General features: G+C 39.2%; 1 protein-coding gene and 1 non-coding gene across 3 annotated transcripts in view; both read right to left on the bottom strand.

Moving 5' to 3' along the window:
• Window positions 1-1,740: 1,740 nt before the first annotated feature.
• CRIPT (CXXC repeat containing interactor of PDZ3 domain) overlaps window positions 1,741-22,250 on the bottom strand; it is a 39,247-nt gene continuing 18,737 nt past the window's right edge. The window contains exon 6 of one of the 2 annotated variants that reach the window (XM_077134146.1): window positions 1,741-15,545. The gene's annotated coding sequence lies outside the window, so the exon portion shown is untranslated. The other variant, XM_077134145.1, reaches the window with a different exon arrangement.
• Window positions 15,455-15,561, bottom strand: LOC143661843 (U6 spliceosomal RNA). Its single transcript, XR_013164881.1, has one exon. It is a non-coding gene; the product is annotated as a U6 spliceosomal RNA (small nuclear RNA).

Raw genomic sequence — 22,250 nt, 5'->3', positions numbered from 1 at the left:
CCAGATAGATGGAGTAAATGGAGTGGGTCTTGCCTGGGTCCAGGGAGCATAATAAAAAACAGGGCAGTTGAAAGGAGAGGATGTGGTCAGTGAGCCAAAGGTGAGAGTATAAATGGGTCCTCTATGCTGGGGGGGGGGGGAGGGGGACGGGGGGCGCAGAGGCCCAGCCTGAAGCTGGGAGAGAATGCCAGGACAACAGTGGGTGCCGCTGGCCAGCGGGAGGATGGTCACAGCAAAAAAGTGAAACATGGTCAGAGGCCATAAGCTAGGACCTTCACAGCAGGAGGTGAGAATGTCCCAAGCCTGGGCCTGGGGAAGTCTCCAGACACCTCCCTTCCATCTGTGGCTTCTGAGGACCCTTCTCAGAGGTGTGGGCTTGCTTATGGTTCCTCTTGTTCAGGAGAATAAAGCCTGGAGTTTGAGGGTGGATTGTCGATCCTTAAAGTCCTCTTCACCATTTTACCTAAGAAAACAGAGGTCTCTCATGTAAATAGGATTCTTTAGGCCGTCCCTCCTGTTCCTGACTTCCCACTGCCTTTTCTGTACCCTGCCCCAGACTTTTCCTACTTTACTCATTTGGTCATTTTCTTGAACTGCCCGGTATATTTGTTTATGATTGTAATGTGTAATTTATGTCTTCTGACTGCAATTAGGTAGCAAGTTTTTTGCGGGCCTAAGTATTGAGCACTTACTATGTTCCAGGCACTTTGCTAAATGCTTTCGTGGATTATGTCATCTAATCCTCATAACAACCCTGTGCGGTAGGTGTCATAACTTACTATTCCTGCTTTACTGGAGGAAACTAGGAGAACAGAAATGTCAAGAAACATGCCAAAAGTTCTGGCTCCTTCTGTGACTTGAGCAAGTTATAACCTCTCCATGCCTCAGTTTCCTCATCTGTAAAATGGATGGCTATGAAAATTAAAATGAGTTATTTCCTCCTTCAAAAAATGGCTATGCAGGGTAGACAACCAAAGCTATTGGCTGAGCCCCCCATCTTGGGGTTTGTTTATATGAAACTTAACCCCACAAAGGAGAGGTCAAGCCTACTTAAAATTAGGCCTAATAGCCACCCCCAAGAGAACCTCTTTTGTTGCTCAGATGTGGCCTCTCTCTCCAGCCAACACAACAAGCAAACTCACTGCCCTCCCCCTGTCTAAGTGGGACATGACTCCCAGGGGTGTGGACCTTCCTGGCAACGTGGGACAGAAATCCTAGAATGAGCTGAGACTCAGCATCAAGGGATTGAGAAAACTTTCTCGACCAAAAGGGGGAAGAGTGAAATGAGACAAAATAAAGGGTCAATGGCTGAGAAATTCCAAACAGAGTCGAGAGGTTATCCTGGAGGTTATTCTTACGCATTAAATAGATATCACCTTGTTAATCAAGATGTAATGGAGAGGCTGTAGGGAACTGCCTGAAAATGTAGAGCTGTGTTCCAGTAGCCATGTTTCTTGATGATGATTGTATAATGATATGGCTTTTACAATGTGACTGTGTGATTGTGAAAACCTTGTGTCTGATGCTCCTTTTATCTACCTTATCAACAGATGAGTAAAACATATGGATTAAAAATAAATAATAGGGAGAACAAATGTTAAAATAAATTTAGATTGAAATGCTAATGATCAATGAAAGGGAGGGGTAAGGGGTATGGTATTGTTCTAGTTTGCTAGCTGCCAGAATGCAATTATACCAGAAACAGAATGGCTTTTAAAAAGCAGAATTTAATAAGTTTCTAATTTACTGTTCTAAGGCCGAGAAAATGTCCCAATTAAAACAAGTCTATAGATATGTCCAATCAAAGGCATCCAGGCAAAGATACCTTGGTTCAAGAAGGCCAATGAAGTTCAGGTTTCTCTCTCAAGTGAGAAGGTACATGGTGAACACAGTCAGGTTCCTCTCTCATCTGGAAAGGCACATGGTGAACACGGCGTCATCTGCTAGCGTCTTCTCCTGGCTTCCTGTTTCATGAAGCTGCCCGGGAGGTGTTTTCCTTCTTCGTCTCCAAAGGTAACTGGCTGGTGGATTCTGCTTCTCGTGGCTATGTCATTCTGCTCTGCTCTCTCTGAATCTCTTTCATTCTCTAAAATGTTTCCTCTTTTATAGGACTCCAGAAACTAATCAAAACCCACCCAAATGGGTGGAGACATGTCATCACCTAATCCAGTGATGTTAAGTGGTAGCTTAACAACCACTCTTGATTAAATCACATCTCCAGGGAGATGATCTGATTACAGTTTCAAACATATAGTATTGAATAGAGATTATTCTGCCTTTATGAAATGGGATTTAGATTAAAACATGGCTTTTCTAGGGGACATACATCCTTTCAAACCAGCACAGGTATGTGTGATTTTTTTTCTCTAGCTCTTTGTTTTTCTGAATTGATGCAAATGTTCTAAAAATGATCATGATGATGAATATGCAACTATATGATGATATTGTGAATTACTGATTATATATGTAGAATGAAATGATCATAAATTAAGAATGTTTGTGTTTGTTATATATTTTTAAAAATTAAAAAATTAACAAAAAAAGATGGCTATGAAAATTAAAATGAGTTATTATGTATAAAGTGCTCAGAACAGTGCCTGGCCCACAACTGTTTCTTAAATAAATAAATGAATGACTAGTAAATGGCAGTGCTGGATTTAACCCAAGCAGTTAGAGTCCAGAGCACACAGTGCCGCCTACTTACTATACATTAGTTCTTTCCTTGTGGATGGTGTCCTGTTCAATTTATTCTGAAAATTTTGGCAGGAATTTTGATTTCCATTTTACAGAAAGGAAAGCAGCTGTAGTAGAAGCGATGGGGCCACACCTGAGGCTGTCTTCCTGAGAATGCCACGATGACACTCCAGTGCACTTGTGGAGCCGGCACTGCTCTGAGCACTTTACCCATATGAGCTCACATAATTCTCATGCACTCGTAGGAGGTAGGGACTCATCCCATTTTACCAAGGGGAAAGTTTAGACATGGAGCAGGCCAACTGCACTGCTGTTTCCATCCCCTCTCTGAGCCCTCCCTCGGGCCTGGACCAACCAGTTCTGCTATCAGGGCCTAGAGGAGAAGCTCTCAAACAGCAGTCCAGGAACTCAGCACCGACATATTCTCACTGAAGAACCTGCTGTCCCTTTGTCCCCCCCCTTTTTTTTTTGGCCTCGAACTGTGACCAAGCCCCCCTTGGGCTTCAGGTTTCAATAACTGTCCCAGCCTGATTTCCATGGGTGTGTCACACATCCTTCCAGTGTAGTCCACCATTCCAACCCCAATAGTCCCGTGTGCCCAAGACTGTCCCAGCTATAAAAACTGAAAGTCCTGTGTGATGAGAAGCCTCTCGGTCCTGTGCAGACAGGAATGGCTGGTCATCCTACCCTGCATGGTAGCCTGCAGCCATTTTCTGGCCCAGGTGATCTTTAGCTCCATGGAAATTTAGTATTCTTTGACTCTTCCTATAGATTTCCAGAGAATAACCTCTCTTCTCCACATGATCCCCCAAATCATTTTAATTTAGCACAGCTACATCACATTTTAAATCACAAGAGCTAAGGAACATTATCAAGGAGTCCTTTCCTAGTAGAGGAGGTCTTTTGGTTTACTTTTTAAAAATCAGGCCAGAGAAGAATAACTAGCCAAGTCAGCAGTTTCCTCTTTACCCTTCACACAATGACCCACCAAGTTAATTTTATTTTCTCTCCTCCCTTTTGCATTTTCTTCCCCCCCAGACACTTTTCCTAATGGTCTCCTTTCAGTCAAAGGCAAGGAGCAAAATGCAGAATAAGAGATCTGGGCTTGGCATTAGGGAGATAGCATGAGAAAAGGAAACAGCGTGGACTTTGGAGGCAGAAGGACTTGGGTTTGAATCCTGTCTCTGCCACTTTATGTCTTTGTGCAAATTACTTAACTTCTCCAAACCCTGCCCATAACAGGATAACATGAGAGGATTAGTCATGATGTAAATAAAGTTAATTGATTAATGCTAAATGATAGAGGGACGCAGCCACAAGCTGAGGGTGGGAGCTCCAGCTCCTGGGTCCTAAGTGGGGGATGAGGTGTGTGGACAGAGGTTGCTGGGGGGCTGATCCAAGCCGAATGTGGTCTCTTGGCTGACTTCATTCTTCTTATCTTCGGTGTAACTTCTTCAGGGAAGCTGTACATGGGATCCTGTACTCCCTCAAACTACTTTTTTTTTGGTGCATGGTTCGGGAATTGAACCCGGGTCTCCTGCATGAAAGGTGAGCATTCTACCACTGAACCACCCGCGTGCACCCTCCTTCATACTACTTTTTACAATTTGAATTCAATTTACTTATTTGAGTAATTATTTAATTTCTATCCTCCCTACCTGGCTATAAACTTCCTAAGGGCAGGGGCCATGTCCATCTTGTTTTTCACTGTAGCTTCAGCACCCAAGTCAGAGCCTGGCACATAGTAGGCACTCAGTTGAATGAAATGAGTGAATCAGACTAAATGATCACACCAAGGTAGGTACAGGGCGAGCATTCTGTAAGGAAACCGGGGCAGCAGTGCACCACTAGATGGTGCTAATGCCCTGCACGTGAACTATCCAGCTGGCAGTCTCCGACTAGTGATGGGTGTGGAGTGGGAGAGGGGGGTGGCAAAGGCTCAATTTCTAATTTGACTTGGGAGCCAGTCTGCTGCAATAGCTATCTTTCATTGAGCGCCATGCTATGCAGTTTATAGTGCATCATCTATAGTTCTTAAAACAACCAGAGGAGAAATTCTACTATTTCACAGATGAGGAAATAAATTCCCAAGAATTTTAAGTAACTTGCCTCAAGATACACAACTTGTAGGAGATGGAATAAGACTCTGAAACCAGGTCTATCAGTCTCCAAACCTGTGGGCTTTCAAGTATACCCCAGTGCCTCTATGTTAGTGGTCTAATGTAGCCGATGAACATGATTCCTGCTGGGACAGGACTTTTTCCTTCTCATAGCTGTTATTTTATCACATACCCATATCAGAAACCATACATTCATTGGTTTCATTGGTTTCTAAAAGGTCAATTTAAAGGGGAGAGGAAATGAAAGGCAGAATAGATTCTATGACTCCTAGACCAGAGGTCTGATCTCTTTTTTTTGGAGGGGGGAGGGGCACCACATGGTCCGCATGGTCCGGGAATCGAACTGGGGTCTCCAGCAAGGAAGGCAGGTATTCTAACCACTAAACTACCCATACACCCTTGCCTAATTTCTTTTAAGTCTTGAGCTCACTGATGAGCTGATTATAACATTCTGAAGGAGGAAATAATCAATTTATCAATCCATCATCAAGAGTTCTTCATGCAGCATTTATGTTGTACACACAGGGCTGAGTGAACACAGATGGGTTTACAATCTGGTTGCGAATGTAAAGCATGTACACAGGGGAACATAACAATACACAGCAGTACCTAAGTGCTCATGGATGACATATATAGTAAGAGCACTAGACATTCAGAGGCTGGAAAGAGTCCTGCAACTGGAGTGGGCACAGATCTGAAAGTCAGGGCTATCTTCACAGAAAGGACATTTAGAGAGACAGCAAGTAAACCAATCCCTTTCTATTCAAGGTATGGACCAAGAACCAGCAACCTCCACACCAACTGAGAGCCTGTAAGAAATGCAGAATCTCAGGCCTCAGCCTAGACCTCCTGAACCAGAATCTGCATTTGAACATGATCCCTTAGTGATTCACAAACTAAAGACTTTTGGGGACCAAGTGCTTAAATGTTGTTAAACACTAATGAAAATATTCTTTAATTTTGCTGTTTAACTTTGGATTTTGATTTACTTTTTTAAAAAATGGTACTAAAAACTCTCATCTTCTTCTACTCCTCTCTTCAAGAACCAACAGGAATTTGGCCTCCTAGGAAGGTCTGGCCTTTGTGCTGGGTCCTGAGGGATAACCTCAACCTTTGGGATCTCCTGAGAGACTGGAGTGTCTTTGTTACTCCTGGCCAATTCCTCAAATTTCTGCTAACAAGATGACTCGGGGCTGGGCTGGCAACATCAGAAAGACCAAGAGGGCTGGGGCCTTGAGCCCTGTGATACCAGCCTGATCTCCGTGAAAGGGACGAAGGATGGAAACTGAGTTTAATCACATGGCCAATGATTCCATCAAAACTCTGCACACAGAAGTTTCAGGTGAGCTTTGGTTGGCAATATTCTGAGGCTACTGGCATACACTGATGTGCCTGGAGGGTGACGCGTCCTGACTCTGGACAGGTGGGGTGGGGTGGGGCGGGGGCCCACAAAACAACAGACATATCGGGTGTGGGGCCCTCCCAGACCTTGCCCTATGCATTCTGGCTGGTTCTGATCTGTGTCCTTTTGCTATAAAAAAACTATAATCATAAATATAGCACTTTCCTGAGTTTTGTGTGTTGTTAGAGCAAATTATCAAACTTGAGGAGGTAGAGGGAACCCCCAAATTTATAGCTAGTTGGTAATAAGGGAGGGTGGGTCTGGGAACCCCTGACCTTGAAATTGGTGTCTGAAGTAAAGGCAATGTTGTCGAGGACTGTGCCCTTAACTTGAGAAGTTTGGTCTAACTTCAGGTAGTGTCTGGAGTAATTATAGACTTCTAATAGCTAAATTATCTATGGTCCAGTATCTGGAAGGAAAGCTCTTATACAAAGCATCTTTGCATGTATTTATGCAACAGGAATTCTCGTTCAAGAAACTAGGTCTTAAAAGAACCTAAAGGTTATTTTTTTAAATCACTAAAGGAAGTTTACCTTAAACTCAATTATAATTTTGACATAGTCTAATTATTTGCAAGTTGCTAATCTATGCATGGCATATGTCAGAACAGGTCTTCCCCATCCCCAGTATGCCTCCTCTGGTAAGTGCTTACCTCCCAAAGCTGTCCTCCCCTCCACCATTCTGGGTAAATAAGTTATTGGAATTCATAGTAACTCTGATGGAGAAGGTTAAACACTTAGACACCAGCACATTGATAGGACTGTGATTTAACATCTCAGTAAAACATGACAGTGGTCCTATGTCTATTTGTTGGTCCCATTTTTTTTGTACCCAAAGAACTTGAGTGATTCCATTCAGAAAGGCAGCATCATATAAAAAAAGTGCTGTTAGAACACTAAGTAGGAGACTTGGGCTCAAGGCTGACACGTTAGCTGTGTAGTGTCACTTCTAGCCCCAGTCCATCTATAAACCCAGGAGGTGGAACTAGATAATTGCTTAGGGCCCTTCTTGGGCTAGTATGATATAAGCCTAGTTAATAGGATTTAGAACAGGGGGCAAATTGTTCATTACCTAGATTATATACTCCCAAATAGAAATGGCCCACACTATCCTTATTTAGAAATATGAAAGTTGAGGTGGTTACCATAACAATTCACCTTCATGGATTCATTTATAAATTCAGTTCTGTGAAGTGACAATATTATGTACTGGCACCTGCAAAACTCCATAATGTTTCCATTCTTTCCCCAGGCTTGTGGCGCCAGGAATTGTCATAATCTGGAGAAGCAATCAGAGCTCTCAAGCTGCCTTTCTGTCTGCTAGAACAGAAGGTGCTGAGAGGGGTGGGAGTGAAGGCAGGCCTCCTTTCAATTTACTAATTCTGAAGCCGCCCTTCACAAACTCCAGCAAATATTTTGCGATGTTGCAAGGTGTTACGAGAAGTGAAAAGCAAGCTGTGATTCAGCTGGTCTAAAAACTGCAAACAAAAAAAAGAGTGATCTGTTGTGCAGCAAACTATTATTTCTGCCAGAGCCCCAGGCTAAAACACCAAAGGAGAGATTTCTGTAGGACAGTGCCACCATACATTCAGGATTTTTCAAACAAGTCCCAACTTGTGCACCTCAGGGCCCTGGGAACTGGCATAACTGCAAGGGATCTGCAACCCATATGCATGTGCTGTGTGCACAGTGAATGAAAAATGTGCTCATCCATTTGGACTACTTTTATAACTGTGCATAAATGTGATGAATAAAAAAAATAATCCACAACCTTACTAAAATACATCTTAAGCCTTCTGTTACATATTTTCTTACAACTGATACTTAAAAGTAGAGTTAATATCATGCTTGAGTTTAAGAAAAAAAGTTGTTTTGATGTTGACATTCTGAGATATTCACTCTTTTCAGATCATTGTCTTGATTCTTGGAGCAGAAAATATAGACAACTGACCATTAGGGAGAGGACTTTTCCTCCAGTTTTTGGCTTTGCTTTCATGGCAGAAAGTACATTTGCCATTTGGTTTCTAGAACCTCAAAACCTATTAGGAAGGACTGAAGTGGCTAACTGAACACTGTCCCTCCGTGAGAAATGTCGTTCCTGAATATAATTAAGCTATACACTGTGGATATAATTCTTAGCCTGCATATATATATGTATATATAATATATAATATAAAAATATTTTTACTTCAAATCTCCATTTTCTTCACACTGTCAGAAACTTAATTAATACCAAGGTGTACAGTACGGGGAGGAGGAGGTGAGCAAGTGGGGAATTTGGTCCTCAAGGTCATGTGTCCACACTGGTGTTCACTGAGACATCCTTCAGGTCCAGAAGCACCATTTCTCCAGCATCTTCTTGGGCACAAGGGGACATGCTACCATGTCTCACTGCGGCATGGAACACTTTACATGCCTGCACAAGCCCCCTTCACCAGGGCCTCATTATGTACTCATTTCTTCTCTGAGGTCTTACTACTTTCCTGGGGGCTCTTCTGAGGATGTAAGAACAGGTCCTCCCTATCCCCAGATAACACAAAAACATCTGGGAGTTTGCCACATTTCCAGGGAGAGCCTGGGAAGCAGGGCACAGGACCCAGCAACACCTCTGCCTTGTCTTCAATATTTCCTCATGAATTTCCTCCCTCCAGGAATAGGAAGCCCTTTTCTACTCATTATCTTTTCTTCCACATATTTTGTCTCTGCCATTGGTTTTTCCTTCTCTTACAGGCAGTTTTTGCTTGCCCATCCCTCTCTGAAATAGGAAGCACACACCAGGCTAGCTGCCTGAATGAGGGGAAAGAACAAAAAGGGTAAACGCAGGGGAGAAATACTAGCTATAGTATTATTCTGCCGTGTAAACAAAATTAATATACATTTCATGAATCTAGGGCCTGAAAGATAGGAGGTCAACCCCAAACAAAATCAGACACCAAGCAAGAAGTGAATTTTCATAGAATAAACCCCACTACTCCTGCACTTTTTCTTCAGGCTCTTTCTGCAGTGCAGCATCTGAAGCTAAGTGTCTGTTCTCGTAGGCACAATGCTAAAACAAGCGGGGAACAATCAGAGGTGTGCAAAGGCTCTGGGTATCGGGAAGGGTGGGAACAGAAGGGCAGGCAGCTGCACACTGCCGCCGCCACCACCTCGAGGCTCTCCTCTCACTTCAGCCTCTCTCTGCAACTTTCCTACCTAGGACTGTCGGGAAGGCACCTGCCTCTAATGCCACAGTTTCTGCCCCAGCCAGGCTAAAATCCCTTCATTCACTCACTCACCCATTCATTCCTTCAAAACCACCAAATTCCTACACAGGGCTCTGTACTGGGGAACAAGAGATCCTAAATTTTGGTCTTGGTGAAGTTATCTCAGATATGGGCCCTGACCTTAAGGATCTTACAGTTTACCTGGGGAGGGTGAGTCCAAGGAAAGACAGGTAAAGGAGCGATCTCAAAGTTTTGAGGGGGGAAATGCAAAGTTGCAGTGGGGACACTGATTCAAGGCTTTTGATGCCAGAGAAAGCTTCCTGGAAGGAGATAAAGGAACAAGATGGAAACTTGAGAGACAAAACACTAGTGTTTCAGGACAGGGCAAGCTCTGACAGGCCAGGCCATAGACCTCATTGACTCTTAAGTAGGATGGGGCTGGGAAGCAGCTGTGATCCAACCCCAAATTTGCAGTAGCAGAAATGACTACATATCTCAAATTTGGTGTTTATGAACACACATTTTTCTCATTCAAAAGAGCTGACTGTTGCGTGGCTAAGCATGAAACTTCCATTTCCCTGCTTCTCAACGTGTGCTGTTTGAATCAGGAGGCTGGGGGAGGAAATGGGGTGGGAGAATAAGTCCTTCCCAATGCAACAAGCCACAAAATCTCTTCCCAGTAGCCTTTTGGAGACAGAGTGGCAGCTTGCCTTTAAATATTTTGCATTTCAGGTAAAGAAGCATTTGTGGGCAAAACCACATAGAAGGCACCACTGTGATAAATCAGAGCTTTTGCAAGCAATGTATTTTATCATTTAACTCTTGGCTAAAGCTCATTTGTTTCAAATGGGCTGCCTTAGCTAGGAGCACCCTGAGATTGGAGTATGCCCCTTAAAGAATACAGCTTTGTTGTATTCATCCACAAAGAAACCAAGTTAACATCTCTTCTATAAAGAAAGGATAGTATGAGAAGATAGGAGGCTCTTTGGCTCTCTAAATCAGGGGGGTAGAAGTTTATTTCTTCAGCTGTGAAATTTAACATCCTGAGTGAAAATTAACATCCTGTCAGGGGAACATCAACCACATCACCAAAGGCCAACTCCATGTCATGGAAACAAATCAGAGGGCTTTATTTGGAGAAAGGTCCTGACATTCCAGATCATACGGGAAATGAGTACATACTATTATGAAATGAATGTATCAGGAAAACATAATCCTTGGGTAAATAACGAGAATAGACTAAGGACATTTGTGTTAAACTGTAAACAACCATCTAGATGAAATTACTTAATATTTAAGTCCATGCATGTAGAATATGTCCTTCACCTTATGCCAGTAAAATAATCTTTGGAGATGTCTAAGTGACTTCTGCCCTTAAATCATCCATAAAGTGATTAAGGAATTACAAAACAATGAAAATAGCCTGGGAAAACATTGTACCACTACTGAGCAGCTATTAACCTTTTTATGTCAACTTAAAATTTTCCAAAAAATGCAGGACATTTCTAGAGCCATCTAGAATAAGGGTCAGCAAACTTTTTTTTTTAAAGGGCCAGATAGTAAATATTTCAGGCTTTGCAATTCTGCTATTGTACACAAAAGCAGCCACAGACAGTATGTTATCAAATAGGATGACTGTTTTCCTGACTCTATCTTTTACAACTGCATAAATGCAGAAATATTTTAAGTTCCTTTGGAACATAAGTCCCTTGGAGCAGCACAGCAGACCAATTTCTGTGGCACTGCGTGTTGAGGGTGTATTAATCTGCTGGCTGACAAACAATGCTCTTCATTTATATACATTACATAAGGTAGCCTGGACGAAGACTGTCTGGTACTGTTAAAGAGGCTAGATGATCACAGACCTGGTGTTGGATTAAGGGAGTTGCTAGTTCGAGGTGCAAACCCTTTAGATAAAAGGAATAACTACACTAAGTCAATATCAGGGTTTGTTTATACATTTACCAGTGATAATGGCTTTGTAAACTAGCATGAGGATTAACTCAGTTTCATTAAAACAAATGTTTCATTTGGGGGCTGGGCAGGTCAATTTTCCTGCAACATTCATAGTCCCAGCTGAATGGACATCGCTGTGTGACAGCCCCTCACAAATCCCCCCAAGCCCATTCCTTGCCATAGTTGGCCACTTGGTGATGTGCAACTTGCACCCTGACTTGAAAGGTAGAGCCAGACCAATCAAATTTTCTTTCAGAATTTGAAATGAAAGAGAGCACAGCTAGACCTAGAAAGGGGTCACATGGCTTCAGGTGCTGGAATAGCCACTTGTGGGTCATACAAGATGTGTTGCTGAAACAGCAGAAGCAAAATAGATTGTTTTCATTTCTTTCTAGTTCCATGATCTAAGAAGGCTGGTTGTTCTTCATGATTCTTTGTATTCCATTGAGACCACTCTGGATTTACAATAGCCTCCTTCCCCTTTCCTTGAGCAGATCTTTATTCACAATAACTAAATCATTGTGGTAGTTTGCTAGATGCACTTCTTGCCATAATGACATTCTGTGTAATGTGTTTTAGATCTGCTGTTCATGAATATAAGATGCTATAGGTTCTATGGCTCTATGATCGGATCCAGTGGGTTGGATCCATTGTCCGGTTTTCTTTATCAATGTCTTTTGGAACTGTCCTTTCCAATCCCTACCCTCCCACTACAGTTTAGTTTCTTACCTCGTTCCTAACTGTATTTCAGCCACAGACTCCTAGAAAATTCCTTTTCCTCCACTCATTTCCTATTTCAGCCCATCTGTTGTCAGAATTATTAAATTTAAATTGTTAAATTGTAAAGTCTATTTTCATTACATCACTTTTCAGATGAAAACTCCATAATGCTTTCCTCTTGCCTCCTGGATCCAATCTGAGCTCTTCAATCCAATATTTTAGGTTTCATAATCTTGTCCCACTTCATCTATTTATTGTATTTATATCTCTCTGACACTTAACATGAATTCAGCTTCAACCCCATTAGCCTCCTAGGTCCTCCTTTAACTCTTCAATCCCATTGTCCCTACCACTTCTCTTACTAATGAGTATACCCCTATGTCAAAATCTAATTATAATACTGTGTATAGGCAAAGCGTGAAAAAGGGTGGGAAGGAAATGAGGACTAGATCTGCCTCCTTTTATCCGACGCAACTTTCCAAAGTAAAAGCCAATGTCTGGTAACCATTACGAACATGACAGAAGTCTCAAAAGTACATTAAAGGGAAGCTTCTAGATAAATATAGCAGAATGAAGAACATCTAATTTGATCCCTCTCCAAACTCCACTAAAACTACATTAATGGGTTTTTTGGGGGGTGGTGGTGGTGGTGAGAAGCACAATCCCTAAGGCTAGATGATAAAAGAGGAACAAATTTTGTAGGCTGGAAAGCAGAAAGACAAATGGTAATGGACTTGGCAAGCTTGAAAAGCCAAATTCTAAACTGACATTAAAGATAGGAACAATTCATTCCACTTTTATGACCAGCATAAAGGTCATCATCAGAGGCTTACAATACAGAATATAGGGGACTTAGAGATACATAGAAGCTAGAGGTGGGAGAACCGTTAGCTAATGAAGTTGAACTCCAACGTAAGGGAACAGATAGGAGCCAGGGTGATGCTCTAGCGGGCTAGAAGTAATAGCACCATATTGAAGATGAACAAGATTGAAAAAGCAGACACATAAGTCTGGAGTGGTGATTATTATTTCTGGATTTTGAGAGGCTGTTTTATATACATATAACCTGATATTTAGAGGTAAGAATGAAGCCAAACAGGTTAGAGTTAAAGTAATTCAGAACATAGGGGTAAGGAAGACAGTGTCTATATTTTAGAACCACACATACTCTTTGAGACCAATAGAAGAAAGGTTTATTTTATCTGGAACTGAAATTTTCTGTAGTACATAATCTAATTCAAACTATTTGTATAGCTCATCTGAACAACTGAAACACAGGGAGTACAGAATAAGAAAAAGGTTCTTTATTCTTGTATAGATTATTGTAATGCCTGGAAACATCCTAGAGTATATTAAGCAGATAATCAAAAAGTATTGGCAAAGTCCCCTGAGGGAAGGGAGAAAGACTATGAAACTATTAACCCTCACCATCTGGGAATCTCCTGATACTGTGTCAAAATTTAGGGATACCCAAATCAATAGGCCATGCCCTCAATCATGAGGTTTACTGTGAAGCTTATGTAGGTAGCAGAGCTTAGGTTACCTATAGGCATGCCTAAGAGTTACTTCTGGAGGACCTCTGTTGTTGCTCAGATGTGGCCTCAGTCTCTCTAAGCCCAACTCTGCTAGTGAAATCATTGCCCTCCCCCCTACGTGGGACATGACATCCAGGGGTGAAAGTCTCCCTGGCAATGTGGAAGAGGGCTCCCAGGGATGAATCCAGACCTGAAACTGTGGGATCAACAATTACATCCTGACCAAAAAGGGGAAAAGAAGTGTCATTAATAAAGTATCAGTGGCAGAGAGAGTACAAATAGAGATGAGAGGCTACTCTGGAGCCTCTTACACAAGCTTCAGGTAGGCCTTGCTACCTATCATAACCTGCCAAACCCTACCCAGGACCATTCCAGCCAGTTCTAAGGAACACCTAGGGCAATATATAAGATTCCATAAGGGTTCCAGGCACTAGAGTACCTTTCCAGAAACCTACAACCTTCAGATGGGTCCCTGGTCCAGATAGGTCCTGAAACATAGCCTAGCCTCTCCAGAACATCAGACAGTTCCATCTCTCTACCCCATATTAGTGACAGATCCAATATAAAAAATTACCATAGCCCAAAGATAGGAACAATTCAAAATGTACTTCCAAATCCTCAAAAGACTCAAGAATTGATGGTACCTCTGGAAGTGGGGCAAATTAGGATATTGAACTGTTATGATATTGAACTTAATACTGAATTAAGGAACAGCTGAATAAAGACTGTTTGAGGATCAAATAGAGTCTTGGATTTTCCCCTCCTCCTGCTCCACACCACTGGATGACTGCCCTTCCCACATGCTGGCCAAAGCCTTGAGGTTTAGACTCCAAAGAGAGGAGAATACGTTTTCCGGATGGAGGAACACCATGCACAGCTGAAGGTGGGCATGAAGTACTTAAGGAAGGGAGAAATAAGTGAATGCATGTATACTGAGTGCTAATGCTCCCTGCTGTCTTCCTTTACTTTATTCTTCAGAGAAGAGAAATTAGAGGACTATTTTCTCTGGAGAATATGATCATCCTGAAAGGAAACACCTAAAGATACCGACTTCAAAGTCAGTCTATAACACCTGCTGACCCTTCCAGTCTTTGTGGAGTAACATACACAGAGAATGTGACAACTGAATTGCATGTCACAAGGCTATAAAGCTATAACATTTAAATACCATTCTGAACATTTGTTTAGATTACCGTACATCCATTCAATGAAAAATTTTTTTTGCCATTAAAATAATTTTTTATGAAGGCTATTAAGGTAAAGCAAAGCAACTCAAGACCATTTTACTCAGTGAAAAAGCAGGATATTAAATTGCATACTCGGTACAATCCTATTTATATGCATGTTTACATTTTTGCAAGCTTACAGAAAAAAAATAGAAAATGAGGACACCTGAATATTGCTAGTGTGGTGTCTCTATATGGTAGGATTACAGGAATTTTTTTTTTTCTTTTCCATTCATTTCTGTATTTCACAATTGCTCTATATTCAGCATAATTAATTTTTTAGGCTGGGAAAAGATCATTAAAATTATATGAAAGGGTAGGCCACGGTGGCTCAGCAGGCAGAGTTGTCACCTGCCATGCTGGAGACCTGGGTTCATTTCAGGGTGCCTGCCCATGGGAAAAAAAAAAAATTATATGATGGACATATTCCTATATAACAAGCTCCATAACACTACAAATGAAATAGGCTGCCGTCCACATGTTTTCATCCTGATTGCTCTTCTAGGAGAAAATGGCAAATAGAATGCCTTCCAAATTGCCCATATTCAAATCCTGTCACCACACACCATCAGTTTTTTTTTCTCTGTGTTTTTTTATTAAAAAATATGGAACGCTTCACGAATTTGTGTGTCATCCTTGCGCAGGGGCTATGCTAATCTTCTCTGTATCGTTCCAATTTTAGTAGATGTGCTGCCAAAGTGAGCACACACACACCATCAGTTTCACTAGAATTTTTTTTTTTTGTAAAAGGGAAAAAATATTTGCTTTAGGTATTTAAGATACGTATTTAAAACATGATCAGTATGTTTTAGAGGAACATTTTAAAATTTGTTTAAACTAGAAAGCTTTTTAAGCTTGAATGTAAATTATGGTTCGGCTGTACATTGTTAGAGTTGGATATCACCTCTAAATTGCTTTTATTTAGAGGATTACCGTCATCATTTATTTTTCTAGACTCTTAATATATTTTAACATTGGCTATGTCCCAGAAATTCTGATGAAAAGTACAGCAAAATGAAATATTAGTAACTATTAACAAGCATAATACTGCTTTCAATTTATAATACTTTTATATACAACCTATAAAATCACATAACTAATATATACGTAATGTCTTCGAGTATTTGAATGTTGTTTTCATATATATCAATTACATATGTGGTAAAATATTTGTTCAAAGTAATGATTTAAGTATTCAAAATTAAATTTGTTAGAATGTTAAATACTTAAAATATTTTAGTTAATGTTTCAAATATGCATTAACTATCAATATATAGTTTTTAACATATATCTACATGGACAATATTCTTTTAATCAATAAAAGTGTACTTTCTCATTAAATTTATAATTAAAAAAGTTATAACTATGTTCAAGTATTTAAAGGAAAATATAAAAGCTAGTGGAAAATTAGAAGATACAATAAAAAACAATGAAATGTCTAGTGATGAATAATAAATTATCTGATATGAAGAACTCACTAGGTAGGATGAATAGCAGATTAGGCAATGCAGAAGAAAAGATTAGGGAACTGGAAGACATAGGAATAGAAAGTATTCAAAATGAACACGGCAAGGAAAAAAGACTGACAAAAAATGAACAGTCTCAATGAACTGAGGGACGATGTCAAGGAGTCTGGCATACATTTAATTGGATTCCAGAAGGAGAAGAAAGGATAGAACAGAAAAAGTACTTGTAGAAATAATGCCCACAATTTTTCCAAATGTGATGGAAAAAAAAAGCTGAGAGAATTTTCAGCCAGCCACTCTGCATAACTAAAAATGTTATAGGAAAATCTTCACAAAAAATAAATACTAGGTGAAAATGTGGATTTACATAAAGTAATGAAAGGCACCAGAAATGGTAAATATATAGATAAATATAAAAGATTCTTTTCTCATTTTAAAATTTCTTTAAAAGAAAATTGACCATATAAAGCAAAAATGATAATGTATTATGGTGCTTGGAACAAATGTAAGAGGAAAATCTATGACAACAGTGGCACAAAGATGGGGAGTGTATTGTTGCATAAAATTCTTACATTATACTTGAGGTGGTATGTCATTTGAAGATAGACTGCATAAGTTAAATATGCTTATGGTAATCCCTAAAGCAACCCCCCAAACATAAAACAAAGAGGCAAAGCTAAGCAGTCAATAATAGAGATAAAAATGAAATTCTAAAAAATACTCAATCCAAAGGAAGGCTTGAAAAGAGGAAAATAGGAACAAAGAACAGATGGGACAAATGAAAAGTAAGTAGTAAGATGGTAGATGTAAACCTAACCATACCAATAATTACATTAAATACAAATGGTGTGAGCACTCCAATGAAAAGACAGAAAATTTCAGGCAGATAAAAAAGCAGGGTTCAAATATATGCTTTCTATAAGAAATTCACTTGAAATATAAAGATGCAGGTTGAAAGGAAAAGGATGAAAATAAAATGGCATACAAACACAGTTCATATAATAAAGCCAGAGTGATTATTATTGAACAAAGCAGACTTCAGTACAAGGAATATTACCACTATAAATAGGATCATGTCATACAGAGGGCATAACATTCTTAAATATACATGTAGCTAAAAGGAGAGCCTCAAAATACATGAAATGAAAACTGACAGAACTGAAAGGAGAAATAGAAAAATTCATTATAGCTGAAGACTTCAACCCTGCTCTCTCAGTAACTGAAAAAACAGGCAGACAGAAAATCAGTGAAGGCATAGAAGACGATTGACTAATTTGACCCAACTGACATTTATAGAACACTCTTATCTCCAAATAGCACAAAGGATATTCTTTCAAGCACCATGAAACATCTGCTAAGATAAATTATATGCTGGGGCATTTAACAAGTCTCAATGAAAATCATCAATATCCTCATTCACAGAACAGAAATTAATGCATCCATGAAACAAGAAGATCTATAAAAATTCAGAGAACAAAACTTCAGAAATTAACAATAAACATGGTAATCGAAATAAGAAACTCACTGAAGTGTAAGAAGATAAAGTGAGGAACTCTCTCAGAAAGTAGAGTAAACCACAAAAAAGATGGAAAATGGCAGAGAACAGATGTAAAACTTAGAGCACCAATGCAGGAGATAAAACATCTGGAAAGAGAAAACAACAAATTTGCCAGGAATGAAACTGACATATAACCACTTCAAGAAAATTTCCCAGAACAATAGGGCAATAGCATTAGATGAAAAGGGCCTAATGAGTGTCCAGCATAGTAGATGAAAAAAACCTACCCTAAAGCATACCATAATGAAATTTTAGAATACTGGGGATGAAGAGAAGATTCTATAAGTTTCCAGGTGGTGGGGGTAAAAAATCACATACAAAGGATCTGGAAGTAGAATGGCTTCTTCTCAGCAGTAACAGGAATATTAAAGACAAAAGAGCAATGTCTTGAAGATTCTGAAGGAAAATTACAACATAGAATTTGATATATAACCAAACTATTAATCAAACATGAGGAAAGAATAAAGACAGTTTTAGAAATGCAAGGTCTAAAAAATTTACCTTCCATATATCCTTTCTTAGGAATTTACTGGAACATATGCTCCATCTAAGCAATGGAATAAACTCCATAAAGGAAGACATAGGGATAAAGGAAGTAGGAAATTTAACACAGAGGACAGGCAGGGGTTGATCTCAGAATGGCAGCTGTGCACCAGATGTAGATGTGGTCAGTTCCTACTGGACAGCAAGAGGCAGATAAATCGAGGGCTGTCATCACCAACATATCCAACGCCATTTTTCTTTCTTTAAAAAACCTGAACCTGACCTAGATAGTTATCTGTATTTGGCTTGCCTAGATCATGTTCTGGTAAAGTTTGTTTTCCCCTTCATCCCTTTTATGCTTGGATCAACTGAGGACACGCTTTCATCCTACAGAATGGGAATTATTTTCTTTGACCTATTCCTAAGAGCCGGAGGTAGTCACGATGAGCTTAGAAGTCAAATTCTTGCTGGATGACCACTATATGGCTCATACTACAGCCTAGTCACATCCCAAAACATAGTGAATGTTTCCCAGTATTAACTCTTTGTTATGTAAGAATTGGTCTATCTTCTTGGAAACCTGAACTTTTTATTAGTACATAAGGATTTTCATCTTTAGTAAAGCTTTACACTTTAAGGACTATTTTCTGTTTTTACACTGCCATACCAATTTTCTTTTGGTTAGTATTTACCTGCTTTACATACTTTTTCCATCCTTTGACTGTAAACTTAGTTTAGCATATGGTTTGAACTACTTTTTTTTTAATGCAATATGACAATATTTGTCTTCTTTGACTAGAACATTACCAAATTGTTGTTAAAGATATATTTGGATTTACTTCAATATTGTTATTAGATATATATTTGGATTTACTTTTAACATCTTATTTTGTTCCTTCTCATCCTTTTTGTTTCTGTATTTCTTCTTTCCCTTCTCTTTGCTTCTTTTGCATTGATATATTTTTCACTTTTCATCTCTGCACTCTATTTTTATTCTTCAGTAATTCTTTAAGAGATTCTGACATGTATTTTTAACTTAACCAAGTCATAAGTTTATCAGTATCTTTTTCTTCATGAATTCTTAATCTGATTATGTACACTATCTGCTATTGTTTCCAGTATTTTAGTTTTTATTAACTCCACAAATTAAATAATAACATCTCATATAATCAGTGTTTGTCTAAAATTACCTACGTATTTATATATATATATATTTTGGAATTCATCCTTCTTTCCGTATTTTAGACCTTCCCTTGGAGGTCATTTCCTTCTTCTGAATTGCATCTTTTGGAAGTTTCTTTAGAGAGGATCTGTTGTTTTAAACTCATTTGCTTGTCTAAAAATATCTAGTTCATTTCTGTTTTAAAAAACTGTTTATTATGCCAGAGACCCGGGTTTGATTCCCAGTGCCTGCTCATCTTAAAACAAAACAAAAAACTGTTTATTATGAAATATTTCAAATATATACATAAGTAGACAGGATAAGTCTTTCTGGATCTTTGTTTGGATCTAAAGTCAGACCTTTTTTCTTTTCTATCTCTTTTTGTGCAGAAGTCTATGGAGAGATTTTCTTTCTTCTCACCTCAGAGCTAAGGCCAAGACAGTAAAGTGTTCTACTCTCTTAGTATTTGTGCGGGGATGTTCTAGTAAACCCACCAAAATTGTTGCCTGTAGGGATTCATGCTTTATGCCATCTTTGATCCAACCACTCTTCTAGCTTAAGTCCAGGTTTTGTCTTCCATCCTCCCTGCGTGTGATGCCCATTAAAACTTAGGCTTTAAACCCTGAAGGATGGGATAGTCCTTAAAAAACCCATGGCTCTGGTGCTACTTTCATTTTATTTTTGGCCTTTAAGAATCAGTTACTTTCCTGCCAGTTTAACATACTCATATTTTAACATTACCTATGTAATCTGATACATGTATATGCATTATGTTAAGTCTCTAGTTTTATTGTTGTACGGTAAGTTTCTCTGGCTATCTTGTTCCCCATGTTATTGGAAACTTAGGTTTATCTATTTGATCTTTAAGTTGCTTAAAACTGCAATTTTTTAAAATGAGAGAAAGAACATCATTGCCATCTGGTGGACACACCTACTATTACCACATCTAAATGGGGCCCTTTATGACTCACCTTCTCATTCTCCACCTAAGTTTGCCAATGCTACAATAACTAAATACCACAATCTGGAAGGCTTAAACAAATGGAATTTATCGGTTTACAGTTCAGAGTTCCAAATCAAAATACGGCAGGCCACGCTTTTTCTGAAGTCTAGTGCCCTGCTTGTCACATGGTGATCTTGTTTTGTCTCCCCCAGTGGCTTTTGCTTCCATGTCCAAATTTCCTTTACTTACAAGAACGCCAATTATACCAGATTAAGGTATATACTGATTCAATTTGGCCTCATATAAATAGGATCCTCAAAAATTCTATTAACAAATGAGTCCACATGACTGGGGATTAGGATTTAAACATGCCTTTGTGGGGGACGTGATTCAATTTATCACCTCCTACATTTAGTCACCAAATCTTGTCTTCTTTTCCCAGGTCTTTTAAATCTGTCTTCATTTCTATTCTTCCAGTGCCACTTTAGTCCAGTTTCTAACTTTTTTTTTCCTAACTGTTTTTGACCTAGTCTCTTTCTTCAGTCACTATTCTTTCAATATAATGTTCTCATTCCTATGATCACACTTTCCTTTTACAACTTTACATTAATTTTGATTTTGGAAAGAATATCAGCAATCTGACTAGGGATAAAAATATAGCAGAGGCACAATTAATGTTGACCGAATTGAAAAAGTACCATTTGTACCATGGCACCATTTAGAACCATATGCTCACTTGCCAAATTTATCTGGGAGGCAGCAAATGTACAAAAATTCCCAAGCTTTTTTCTATAACAGACTGATGAATGATTATCCACATGTTTAAGTCTCCCCTGAGCTTACCCAGATTTCTTTTTAAAATTAAAAATACACATGGTATACATGCCCAATGTAAAAAATGCTGCAAATGATTAATTAATGTATTTGGGAGTCAGACTTACCAATGTGAAATAAGATACAAATATGAAATGGGGGAAGGCAAGAAAGAAACCTGTGGAGTTGGATTAGAGTTGTAGATAACACTCACCATTTCCAATAAGCTTGCTAGATCTGTCCGCTGAAGGGGCTAGGAGCTGTAATCCAGGAGACCCAGATTTTAGTTCCTAAATACCATTCTCCACTAATGGAGAAATGACTGATTCCAGAACTGTGATAGGGAAAAAAACAAAATAAACTTGGAACATCTAGTACTAGAAAATAAGTAATTGCTCAATGAACGATAATAACATGTCATAAAGATACAGGAGCCAGCCTGATAGGCCTCCTGCTGACCAAATCTGGGATAATCTGACATCTAAAGAAATGAGAGCAACAGAGAGAATAAAATAGGAATCCATAAGCCCATACTAATATAAAGTAATAAACAAATGGGAAAAAGAAAAAGTGGTTACCTAGAATAAGACTGTCAACTATTCAATGCAGAAGGAATGATAGAATTGGCAATCAGAAGAAAGAAACATTATTGGATGTTAAAATCAGTGTGTGAAGTTTGCTGAGAAACAGAATACTTAGTCTCACAGTTTCTCTCCACAAAGTTAGTAATTCAACAGAAAAAGTTAGAAGCTTTATAGTAGAGAAATCTAGCAGATACGTGCTAAAACAAGTGATTAAAATTAACCTCCTCTGCCCTGATAAATCCCAGAGTGATCTGAACAGTGAATAAAAAAGTATTTGCAAAGTCCCCTTCGGGGAATGGTGAGAAAGGGGGAAAATTCAACCTCCCCAAGTTGAATTCTTGATATTCTCACAAGCAGTGCAGACAATCAAAGCTATAGGCTGGGTC

Source organism: Tamandua tetradactyla, chromosome 17 (assembly GCF_023851605.1).
Source record: "Tamandua tetradactyla isolate mTamTet1 chromosome 17, mTamTet1.pri, whole genome shotgun sequence".
Classification (NCBI taxonomy): domain Eukaryota; kingdom Metazoa; phylum Chordata; class Mammalia; order Pilosa; family Myrmecophagidae; genus Tamandua; species Tamandua tetradactyla.
Note: the sequence above shows the minus strand (reverse complement) of the source record. Positions and strands in the feature narration are given on the sequence as shown.